At 32.5% G+C, this 13455-nt stretch overlaps 1 protein-coding gene across 7 annotated transcripts in view; it reads left to right on the top strand.

Annotated features, from left to right (window-relative positions):
* LOC115882899 (protein unc-13 homolog B) overlaps positions 1-13455 on the top strand; it is a 346607-nt gene that overhangs the window by 255027 nt on the left and 78125 nt on the right. For 5 of the 7 annotated variants that reach the window (XM_030901155.1, XM_030901154.1, XM_030901158.1 and 2 more), the window contains exon 1: positions 9135-9610. The exons of 1 other annotated variant lie outside the window; for it this stretch is intronic. The gene's annotated coding sequence lies outside the window, so the exon portion shown is untranslated. Of the gene's footprint in view, positions 1-9134; positions 9611-13455 lie in introns of those variants that run through there. One more of the 7 variants, XM_030901156.1, reaches the window with a different exon arrangement.

Genomic DNA, 13455 nt, shown 5'->3' on the forward strand with positions numbered 1-13455 from the left:
TTTCAGAGATTCTTAATAAATAAATTAAAAATATATATTTTTCAACCTTACATAAAAAATATTAAAAATACTAGAACTATCTTGAAATGAAAACTATAATAAGTAGGTATTAACTTTGTTATAAATATTTATAACTTTATAACTTTCTAAAATATAAAATATTTTTTCTTTGTTTTTTTCTTTATATTATTTTTTGAATAAGTAGAGAATTAAAAAATAAACATTTTTTGGTTTCAAAGTATTTCAAAATTTTTAACTGTTTTGCAGTTATTCGCCGTTTTATATTTCATATGTCATTTTCCACAGTAAATTTTTATCAAAGCCATCCAATGAAGACATAGCCAAGAGCTATATGAAATAATACTACGTGTATCTGCGAAACCATTAAAAATTTTAAAGTACTTTAAATACAAAAAATGCTCATTTTTTAACTCTCCTTCTAATAAAAAGATAATATACAGGGTATTCATATTCACTAAAGAAAAAAAACAAAAAAAAATTATTTTATATTTTCGAAAGTTTGGCGTAGAATTTTCAACACCCTGTATGACTTAAGATTACGATATTTATAGCAAAGTAAGTAAAGACCATCTAAAGTAAATAGCTAATATAGTTTTGATTTCAAGACCGTTCTTGTATTTGTAATAATATTTTTAAGGAAGGTTAAAAATATATATTTTTTATTTATATAAAATATATATTAAAAAAAATAGGAAAATAACTAGAAAAACATCCGGTATATTAAAGGCTCAGGACTTGGCCGCAGTGGACAGCCTTAGTAAATACAATACGTCCAGAGTAAAATTAAGAAAAAAAAATAAAAAATGTAAAAAGAAGTAAAGAGAAAGCAAAATAAAATAAAAAATATGTTTTTTTTTCGTTTATATAAAAATCTTTTCTGTGTCACAAATAAGCGATTTTAAATGATACAATAAAATCTAAACTGCTTCATCTCGGGGCTTTTTATCTGACCTTTCTCCAAGTCTTTATCGGAAACTTTTAAATGCTTTCGCGGGGGTAACAGAGAATAAGGTGTATCGCATTTCCCGGCTTGTTATGCTTTTTTTCTCGCCAAAATATTCAATTTCCTTTGCCGCCGTATTTGTGATATTTGATATTCTTTGTTGATTTGACTTTAAATGCCGTGCGTATTATTGTCTGGATTTTTCTGGTTGATTTCTATAAAAACTAAAGAAAGTTGTGCATTAGCGTGGTCGTTAATTTTTTTTTCGGCACTACAAAAAATCCTTCCTTTTGACTTGTGACGAAAAAGTACGGGGATTTTTTTTAGTTTTAAACAAAAAGAACACGTGTCGATGGCTAACTAAAATTGCCGGTTTTTTCAACGTACAACAAAAAAAAATCTTTATTAAAAAAAACAATAAAATCGAACGAGACGCTACTGGAAACAACTTCGTGGACACGGCGCATACTACAACAGGACCGGCAACTTAACAATTATTAACAATTATGTACAGACCAGGAGCCAAAAGTCTGGCGGGAAGTCGCCTCTACAACCACGGGCTCAATTCTATATCATGTAAATTAACACGGACACGTTTATACAGGACGTACCAAAAAGTCAGCCGCCAAACGAATGGTTATATTTTTATTATTGAGTTATTGAGAGAAAATTATGCGAAATTTCTTGTGTGACATTCTTGTTAATGGTTAGAGAGGTAGTTGAATGAGATTTGCAGTATTCCCTACCCTAAAACCCAAGTCCATTACGATTTCAAATTGATATATATATCTCTTTAAATTCCGAATACAGACAGTATATTACTTATAATACCGTATGATCGAAAAAAAAAACGGCGTCAGCGATGGCTATGAAATGCAGATCGCTATGACGATTATATGAAGAATGTCATCGATGCTCATTTCCAAGCCAATTGGACGCCGTTTTTTTTTATCATACGGTACCATTTTATACATTTTTGCTTAGACATTGAACAATGGTGTGAAGCAAAAAATAAAATTGGTTGACAAAATATGAGGGCTGGAGAAAGAACATGACTTTTTCAAACGTCACGAAAGTATTAATTTTTGCTGCTGTCTTAAACAACATAGTGTAGTTGGCAATCAAAATTAAGGAATAGGTTAGATAATGATAGCAGGTTTGTCAAAATGACGGATTTTTTGGAACGCCGGAAAAGATTTTAATTTTTAAACGGCACCCTTGATATATTTTTACTTTATTCGATAGAAAATGAAACTCTGAATAGAATGACATATCATATGTCAGCTTTTGACATTCTCGCTTAAAAAATCGTATTTTAAATTTCAATCTAGCGTGCCATGGCTGTGTTAAAAACACTAATTTTTAATCAAGTAGTCTTGGAAAAATAGATCTGATTGTCTAATGTTTTTCGTGTCTTCTTCTGGCCGGTTAAAAGATGCCCAAGTCGTATTTTTAATCATATCTCAATTTTTTTTCAAATGGAACGAGGATGGCTCATTAGCATATTTGGAAAAAGGATTTTTTACGAATAATTTGGTACCACACACTTGGTATTTCGAGTCAACTTGTCGTTATGAACCCCATGTTATAATTTCAAATAAACCATATGCTTAAATGTATAAAGTTGACATATGATATGTCATTCTATTCGGGGTATTTTTTTCTATCGAATAAAGTAAAAAAATACCGAGAGACTGCCATTTAAAAATCAATAGGAAGTGACAGAAAATCATTGAATACGTCAATCAATCTTAATTTATATCATATACTAACATACGAAATTTCGTTTCTTTATCTTAAAAAATAAAAAAGTTATAGGGGTGAGCCACTTTCGAAACGCACCCAGTATGTGATTCCATTTAAAATATGCAAATTGGTAGCCACATTTGGTTAAACTGAAAATGCTAGAAAGCGGAAAACACTTTAAAATGGAAATATCTTAACCAAAAACATTTAGATTTGAATCTAAGTAGAAACACCATTCTTACCAATAACACTTTTTTTAAACGTTACATTTTCCCTTAACTTTCTCACTATTTCCGGACAAATTAATTAATGAAAATTACACCCCTATTTCACAGAAAAGCTACGTCGCGCGTCGTTACAATACCCCAGTGTCCCTTGTAAACTTTTTGCCAAATTATATACACATACTGGGTGTGTAAGACTATTTCTGTTTTATGGAGCGGAACAAAAGACGCTTCTGCCGAGCACAAAAACTAGGAAATCGTGCTGTTTTAATGCCGTCACAATCGATAAATCTTCCTTCCCCGCTCCAAACTACACTCTAAACTTCCCTTTTTGGTAGAATGACCCATTAAAAGTTTTTTCGTTCAATTACTTGCAAAATTCGTCCAAAGAACGGCTGTATGGGGAAGAGTGAGGATAGTGAGGGGGGGGAGCTCTAAAAGTCGGCATAATTAATCACTGGTAGCTCGGGGCAGCGGAAAATGCCGAACGAGACCGAAAGTGGCCGAAAATTAGTTCTGATCTCGTTTGATATAAACCAAGGATGGGACTCACTGAATTTTTAATACATCGGTTAATTTTCATTATAAAACTTTGTCTCATTATCTATGAGAGGAGGAAATAATGTTCACCCTGTACTTGTCTTGTTTTCCAGGCACTGTGGATCCATATATTTCTCCTTATTTATGCCTTGCATCTGCATCATAGCCATGAAAACATGCCAAACAATGGAGGGCATACTGGATCTAACACCACTGCATATTGGCATTCGTAGATATTTCAATACGACAATGATTAGAATGGTCATTGACGGAAACAGTACTGGGAGAATTGGCAGCTCAGGAGCTTGGACCACCCTCAAAAAGAAAATTACATTTCTCCAACTCCCAGTAGATGGCATACCAAGAATGTACAACTTTTGTATTGTATTTGACTAAGACCCACCATAGGGGACCCTCCACTGAGGCCGCGAGGGCCTATTGTGGCTCAGTTTCTACAAGCTCTAATTTACAAGAGCGTCAGAGTTCATCCTCAAGACCCAGCCTCTTAATATAGGCCGTTATGTCTGAGGGCGATATGTCTCCTAGGTCTGATAGGTCTAGCATGGGTTTGCCAAACATCTCAAACCTGGTCCTGCTCCCAGCGGGGCAGGTACACATAACGTGCTTCATTGTTTCATCATCTTCCATACAGAGTCGGCATTCGGCGTCTTCCACCAGTCCCGTCCTCTGTAGGTGAGATCTCAGCCGGCAGTGGCCCAGTGTACACGGGCCACTGCAGTGAGCACACGCGTTCCATTCCTACCGGCCTTTAGGAGTTCTCCTGTTCTATGTTTGGATGGCCCTGCTAGGATTTTCTTGGCATGCTCCATTCCGGGACTGTCATTCCAGTCTCGGAATGTCTCACCCCTAACCCATTCACAGAGCCTGTCTCTTGCGAGATTTTTAGGAACGCTAAGTGTCGGTTCTGGGCCCACGAATGGCGAGCCTGCACCAATTTTGGCGAGGGAATCAGCACGTTCATTTCCCTCTAGGCCGACATGTCCCGGTATCCATATTAGCGACACTTTGTTTCTATCTCCCAGTATATTGAGTAGTTTCTTACAATGAAGAATCGTCATAGACGTGCTTTTCGTTGCCTCAAGTGCTTTCAGCGCAGCTTGACTATCCGAAAATATGCATATTGTTTTCCCGGTGTATTGCTGTTCTACCAGCAGTTGCACACAGGTTTCAATCGCATATAGCTCAGCTTGGAAAATAGTGGTGTGTTTTCCAAGAGTCTGGTAGATCTCAGTCTTTGGACTGCTGCAGTAAATTCCTGCGCCAGATCCTTTTTCGTTTTTGGATCCGTCCGTGTACCAACACATTTCCGCATGTAATAAGCCGTTTCCCGGCTTATCCCACTCGTCCCTGTTCGGAAACAGGACGTTGTAGGTGCGCGTCAAGAGTTGGACTGGTGGTGTAAGATCCGAGATCATTCCCATAATCTCATCCGACTGTAGTTCTTCTACTAGCCGATTTTTCTACTAGCCGGTACAACTTTTAGAAACACTCACTGTAGAGAGAAACGTTTGCTCAGCAGGAAAAAGACCATACCATAACGTGGTATACTTATCAGGGTTGCCACAAGCTACACAATTGTGTACTTTGCTACACATTTGCTTCAATGATTGCACAGCTACACCACAATCGTCTGACTATATATTTTGAAAATTGACATATTTATACTGTACGGTATACTAAGTTATAACTTAAGAAAGGGGGGCACAATAGACCTAGTAAGGTCACTGTGATTAATTCCCCCCCCCCCCCCCCCCTCCCATACAATTTACAGTCTACAATTTGCAAGTTCTCACTTAAAGCTGACTTTATAGTATCGCATTATAACTTTATGTTCCCAAGACGTATAAAATATATTGTGTTTTCCGTACCAAATTTCAAAACAAATTAATAATTCAGCACGATCCAACCCTGTTCTAAACTCGGCCCAAACTGTTGCTCGATTTTTGGCTACTGCCACTGGCAATAGCGTGCAAAGTGACCATAATTGCGAGACGATTCGAATCAATAAAGCCGTTTTATTTATGACATAACGAAGTTTTAATAAGGCGAACGCTAATTTGATTAATGATGAGCCCGTACAAGTTTACAAGTGCAGTCTTTACGTTAAATTCGGATAAAGTTAGTTTAATTTAGGGTTTAGGGGTATTTAGTATGATTTATAATTGGCAATGCTGTAGATTCTAATGAATGGTTTTGATAGAAAAGTTTTCTGATACGCCAATTATTTACACACAGTTTTATTCTTTTTGTTTGAAAATAGAATTATATCTAGATATGTTTAACTTTTATTCTACAGTATGTCCCCGGATTGCCTTTAGAAGAGGAATAAATTTTTTATTGTTGACATTTTGAGAAACATGCATTTTTTCAATTGTTGCTCGTTCTAAAATTGTAAATCACATTTACAATTTTCCAAATTTGCATACTATTTTAGAGAAAATTTGAAAAAAAACCCTAAAAATATGGTTAAATTTTTTGTAAAGCATCATTTAGAACCTCGCAATTAGTGGAATAAATTAGTGGTTTCAATTAGCGTAGAAGTTTGTTCCTTTACTTTCAATGTAAGCATTAAGAACGTCAAAATTAGTGGTAGACATTTTCAATTAGTAGAAAAAGTTATCAAACTTTTAACTTTTCCACGAATTATACTTCAAAATTTGCTAGGAATGTCATTTTGGTCTTTGATTATCTTCCGTCAAAAGAAATTGTGGTTAAAAATCAAAAGTTGATTGTTTTCTAACCTAAATATTAGACTTTCTCTATGGATACAACTGACTACCGCAAGCTGTTGCTAGGATATTCTATTAATTTTAATTGTGGTTTTATAAATATTGTGAATGATCGTAAACTAAAAAGTATAAAGTGTAATTGAAACCACTAATTTATTCCAGTATTTGCGAGGTTCTGAATGAAGGTCCTAAAAATGAAAAGGCGTTTCTATGGTAATATAGTTTCGATTTTATTCTTTGATTGATGGATATTATTAATTTTGATTAACGCCATATTTTTTGCTGTTGTTAAAGTATTACATTTTCCGATAACTCTCATTACCCTTTCTGTAGCATTAAACTAAATAAATTTTGTGCTTCTTTAACATTTTAAAACAAGAAAAAATGTGACGTTAATAAAAATTTTATCAATAACAATCTATCAAAGAATAAAAACGAAATTATATTACTATAGAAACGCGTTTTGATTTTTAGGTGATTGTCAGTTTTATCAAAATTATATTTATAATAAAAGGTGCCCGGTGGCGTAGAGGTACAGGCTCTCGTCCACCAATCTGAAGGTAGTGGGTTCGATTCCCACACCCGGCATTTTATCAGCCGACTATTTTTATTAAAATAAAAATAGTTTGGGTACCTAGGTCGACTCAGCCTTAAATGAATACTTGGGATTCACAATCCTGAGGTAATAATAGGCGGTTGAAGCGTAGTGCTAGCCACATTACCTTCCTTGTATACCGAACGGCTTTAGTATGGCAAGCTGTACTTTGCTACTCCCAAGGCGTTAAACGCTATATACTATTATTATTATATTTATAATAAATACAAATATAATATTAAAAACAATTTTTTTATAATAATTTCTTATAAATTAGGTATCAAGTATAATCGATAATCTCCGACATTTACAATAATTTTTCCACAATATACAGCGTAGTGGTGGATCTTCTAGATTCTCTCACCTCTGGACAAGAACCCTTGTTCTTGTTTTCCCATGTGAGATCTCGTAACGAGAGCCGCAAAGCTGACTAAGGATCGTTTATATCCTTTACACTTTTTTTTTCTTTAACACATTATCTACATTTGCATGGAAATTTATTTTTAGATACACAGTTTCATTTATAAGGTCTATCTCAAAAATATTATTTCATATTTAACTAAACCAATATTTTTTAAAAACTGCTGGTGTTTATTATTTATTATTTATTTATTATAAATTATTATGGTTTGTCATAAAACACTTCAACCGTTTATAAAAAAATAAGTTTCATCCGTTTATCATAACCGTTGTTTTTATGATGAACATTTTCTGTTCAAAAACTTGAATTTCTTGTTGTTTTTCATATATTCGGACTGAAAACTATTATGCATTTTATTATTTACAAACAATATGAAGCCAAAAATCATGATTTTTTTTTATTTTAGTACCAATATATTTAAATTTGAAAGCAACGCACTGGTTAAAAAGTTAAAGAAAAGTTTTTACACAATCTAGATTTTGTTAGTTTGAGCATTAGTAGGTAGATGTTAAAACTCCATTTAAAAACTATTTAAAAATCAAAAGTTGTCATTTCCGGTGAAACAGGCAGTGACAGAAATAATCCTGAACTATTTGAATATATCAATCAGTAGTTCTGATTATGTCATATACCAATATACCAAATCTCGTTTCGTTATCTGAAGAAATAAGAAAGGTATAGGGGTGAACCACTTTTGAAGATCACCCGGTATAGTTCATAGCAATAACGGTGTCAAGCTTTCTAGTCCTTGTTTTTGTTTCTAAATCCTGGTTCTAGTCCTTCAAAAAAATCAAAAATTACAAAGTTAAAGACTGTTTAAGAACAAAATAGACCGCCAACACTCTACACATCAAAAAAATATCCTTAATATTCACATTTGTATCTACAGGGTGGTCCGAACTGTATTCGGGAAACTTCGGCAGCATATTCTTCAGATAAAAATAAGTAAAACAGTTCGTATAAATGTATGTCCTAAAATGCTTAGTTTTTGGAGATACAGGATATAGAAGTTTCATTTTTATTACGATTTTTCCTAAATAATTTTTGAAGTAACGTCAATATTTGGATGAAAATTGGTATCTGGGAGTTTTTTGACATGAGAAATTTGATTTTGATGTCAATATGACTCCTACTTGTAGAGGGCGCCAACCACATATTTTTTAATTGGTTTTAAGAGTATTAACTTTTTATCCGTACCTGTATAAAACTACTGAGTAAAAAAATATACATTTACGACGTGTTCTACGTAAAGAAGATCTCTTAGTAAAAATTGCTACGAGTAACTGAAACTGTTTTATCATATTTTTTCCGTACCTGTATAAAACTACTGAGTAAAAAAATATACATTTACGACGTGTTCTACGTAAAGAAGATCTCTTAGTAAAAATTGCTACGAGTAACTGAAACTGTTTTATCATATTTTTTTCGCAGAAAAATTTAGGATCAATTAAATAAATAAAAAAATTCCAAATTTATTATTTCAGGCAAATAACTATCTACTCAACGTTTTTATTTTTACCAATAATGACATGTATTGACAATTTCCATTCTAAATATCTTGGGAACGGTTACTTAGTCGATTTTGACCAAGAGATATGTGTTACATAAAAAGGTCACAGAAATATATAGTTTTCTACTCAATAGTTTTATACAGGTGCGGATGAAAAGTTATTAAATTTCAAAAAGCCTCCTACAAATAGGAGTCATATTGACAACAAAATCAAATTTCTCATGTCAAAAATTTCTCAGGCACCAATTTTCATCCAAATATTGACTTTACTTCAGATATTATTTGGGAAAAATCGAAATAAAAATTTAAGACATGCATTTATACGAACTTTTTAACTTATTTTCATCTACAGAATATGCTGCCGAAGTTTCCGGAATACAGTTCGGACCACCCTGTATGTTATATCATAAATTAATTTCAATGAAAGGGAAATTTTAATCAAAAAAAAATTCAATATTCAAACAATATATATTTTAGTATGTACTTTACTTTCATTTAGTCAAAATAAGACAAAATTCTGTCAGTACCGACTAATCGAGATTCTGTTTCAGACAGGAAGAAATGACGCAGACAAGCGAACCCAAACCTAGATCTGTTGGTGTTTTAGTGTCGGTGCCGGAGTGTGCGGTACGATGTCTGTCGTAAATTCGGTCGCTCTGTTCAGTTCTCGGGAAAGATGCGCTCAAAACTGATCGACGTGGGCGACGAGCGCCAGCGCAGACTGTTTCTCGTTCAGCGACAAACTGCACTCAGAGGAAAACCGTCGAAGGGATTGACAACGAATTTGCGTTAGCGAGAAAGATTGGTAGAGTTAGCGGGTAATAGTTGGGGTGTGATAGTTTGGGGGTTGATTCTTTGAGGTACATCAGATCTTTTTATTAATCTAAAATTTCTCTTTTTATTTAATTTTTTAATGATTTTTATTTAGTTAGACCTACGTCTGTGATGCCCGTAGTATGCATTACATGTTTTTCTTGTAATAGACTGAAAACGACATATCTTTTAACAGTGGCAATTCTTCAATAAATGCCCATATTCAGGATGGGCCAAATTGGACGCTGTTAAAGGGAAACGTCCTTTTCTATAGGAGATAGACGAAAACTAATATCGGTGTCTGGAGCTCAATTGTTATCAAAAACATGATGGTGAAAACCGCACATCCACCACACGAGTGTTTTTCAAAAATGTGTATTTTTAACAAATCGCTGTAACTTTTTTGCTATTGAAAATTTTGTATTTTTATGAAAATATTTCCAAAACACCTTTTTACATAGAATTTAACGGTTTAAGTCTATTTTTTTAAATTAATAATTGAAGAATTATCAATACAAAATTTGATTTTTTATATGGAACACCCCGTATATTTTTAATTCATTGAAAATAATTTAAGATTACCTTTCCAAAAATATAGCATATTTGATATTTTACTGGATTCTTTTTCGATATATAGAATTCATAAAAATTCACCCGCTTTGAATAAGTAGGCTTTGAACGGTGCCGGCTGTATTGCAAAAAAATTCTAGCTGTGAGCAGGAATTAAAAGGAAAATACTATTTGCAATGAGAGATGCAGAATTTTATAACAATTTAAATTATATTGCAGCATCAATACATTTAAACTATATCTAATAACAATAAAAATAAATAGCAAACCAAGACATGAGATTTTGCTACAGGTGTTCGACATATCTTGTCGAACGGTGCTACGACCGTCTTCTGTTATGGACAGACTGGACCGGTTTTGAACATTTCTCAAAAAAAAAGAAAAAAAATCCCTGAAAAGTTACAGCGATTTGTTAAAAATGCATATTTTTGAAAAAACTCCGAAACGGTAACACATGTGCTGTGTTCACCATCATGTTTTGATAAAAATTGAGCTCCAGACACTGATATTATTTTTCATCTATGTCTTATAGAAAAGGGTGTTTCCTTTTAAAAACGTCCAATTTGACTCACTCTGTACATGTAAACAAACAGATTTAATACCCTCATTCTTAAGAAAAAAAACTAACGTATTTAAATAAAAAGAAATAATGGCAGTTCATTTATATTTATAATTATCAAAATTACCAAATAGCTGTCCAAATTTTTGGTGTTACAGCAAAATAAAACACTAATTCACCACAATACACCAGAACACTTTGCTTTTACACTGGACGTGCGTTTCGCTAACCAAGTCAGCATCATCAGCAGTTGATTAAAATTTAATTTTAGTTTCTTTTTAATAAATAATTAAATTTATCAAAGCATTCCTTAATAAAATAGCAAACCTAATTAAATTTAGTTATAAAAAATTTAACTTGCTTAATATTTCTCTTTTATTACTCAACTTAAGTTTAAATTTTCTTTAAAATTATTGTGAAGGATAAAATTAAAGTTGTCAAACAATCCAGAATAAATAAAAATTATTTCTTATTTTTTATGGATATTATGTAATATAAGAACTTCAAAACAACTACTCTGTTTCTTTTAAGATAAAGTAATATTTTTCCAAGACTACGCGAAGATTTAGCAGTGCCAATTTTTTATATCCACTCCACTTTACGTATCCTAATAAACACAACCCGACTTTATCTATAAAAAGCGCTTTATCTGAAATATAGCCATTCAGATTTCGTATTTTCCAAGCTTGCTTCTAGTACTAGCATCTCGAAGCATAAATTTATTATACTACTGGATTTCGTTGTGTAGGTATTTACCAAAATGAACAATAAAGAAAAACGATTTGGAAACTTTTACAGTTTAGTTCTACCAATCTAAAATTGGCTATGTACTTAGTAAGCTATTTTCGCGTTTAAATTTTTCGGAACTATATGCAAGATTGTCTATTTTTATCATAAAACACGAAGATTTTGGATTTTAAAAGTTACCACAATTTTTATTTATTGTTAGATTATTTTTCTATTAGTTAGTATTATATTTTTGTAATGTACTAATGGATATACGAGAAGAGTCGACTATAATTTGTACTGCTATTGTGACATCATATCATTTGATCCGTTTAAAGTTAAAGGATTTTAAAAAAAATCACTGACGAATGACTTATTGGCTACACAGTCATTTTTCTGTTAAATTAATATACTGATTAAAATAAAATCTATAAAATCTTTTTTAACTAAAATTAAAACTGTAACAACCGTAATTTAGGGAACATCTAAGCAATTTAAAAATAACCATTTTTATTTGTCAATCTGTAACAGTTTTAAAGTTATACCACTTTTTCCACATTACATTCTATATACTAAGGGCTGGCAAAGATTAGTTTTAGGTCGAGATTTCCGTATGTAAGAAGAGTACAATAAGTTTATAATGTACTGAAAAAAGAGAGAACAGTAAAAACGTTGCCAAACGTATGAAATAAATCGAGAATATGTGCACATTGTTAAGGGACGTGGACGGGGATACAGCAGATACAGAAGGGTGTAAATTATGCGTTCAGCTTCACGATTTAATTACGTCTCGTGATACTTTATTTGTTATGTATTAACGAGTCGTCGTAATTTTCTCTATAGCTCGTAAACTTTTAAGAGCAAGTTAGAAACACTTATACTTTTGGTAAAAATAAGTGGAATTGAGTTGGTGTTTGACAGTGGTCGGTCGCGCTATTAGAACTGAATTCAAAAATCGATATCTTGAAATTCATTAGAAATAATTGATTGTAGTTTTTTTTTTCAAAGACTTTCTTAATGTTTCTGCTATATTTTCTTCACACGTACGTGAAAATCATTACATACTGTCTACAAATAAAAAAGTTGTAAAACACGATTTCTGAAAATTGCTATGCATTAAAAGTAAATGAACGTTTTTTTTTGTAAATTTTTGAATGAAAAAAAACAATCCTATCAAATTTTATCAAAATTTTCTATCAAAGATTTAACATAATTATTCTTCTTCTTCTAGTGCAGATCCATTAATGGATGTTTGCGATAACATTTTCCATTGCTTCTCTGTTCCGGGCGGTGTGTATTAACGACTGAAAATCGTGTAGCCCTGTCCACTGTCTAATATTCCTCAGCTAAGACATTTTCTTCCTTCCAATACCCCTCCGGCCTTCGATCTTGCCTTCGATCAACAAATGCAAGAATTGATATTTGGGGTTTCGCATTATGTGCCCCAGGTATGCGTTTTTTTTTCTTTTTAATCAATTCAAACAATTCGCTAATATAATTGAGGGGTAAAACCGGCAATCTCCACTTTTTAACAAAAATGACAATCTCCAATTTTTAAATTCTAATTACCTAAATATATAAAAAAGATTAAGGGTTTTTCATCACATAACTAATATCCAGTATACATATCAGAATAAATAAAAATTATCAAAAGTCGCCAGGTATAAGCGATTCATTATTGCATTATTAGTAATTTGTCTCTTCTGAAAAAATATGACGAGTAGAGATACCGGGTGTTTTTCTTCTAAAACCCTCAATTGAGGAGTTTGTAAAATGTTTCCTTTATATTTGAAAATAATACTGAAAATAATACTGGAAAAAATGCTCTTGTATTTTATTAAATCAGGAAAAAGATGGTAAAATTCTCCAAACTTCTTTCTTTTTTTGTTAATTTTATGAGTCCAAACTTTCCTTTTCTTCTTCACCTGCTCTTCCTCTTCCTCTGTTAGAAGAGCAGAAAAAATACGCTTTCGTCCGTACTTGAACTCATTGCTTTAAAAACTAAACTACAGTAAGTAAAAAACACTTCAACTAACT

This window comes from Sitophilus oryzae, unplaced genomic scaffold (genome assembly GCF_002938485.1).
Source record: "Sitophilus oryzae breed Bouriz unplaced genomic scaffold, Soryzae_2.0 scaffold_179_pilon_pilon, whole genome shotgun sequence".
Classification (NCBI taxonomy): Eukaryota; Metazoa; Arthropoda; class Insecta; order Coleoptera; family Curculionidae; genus Sitophilus; species Sitophilus oryzae.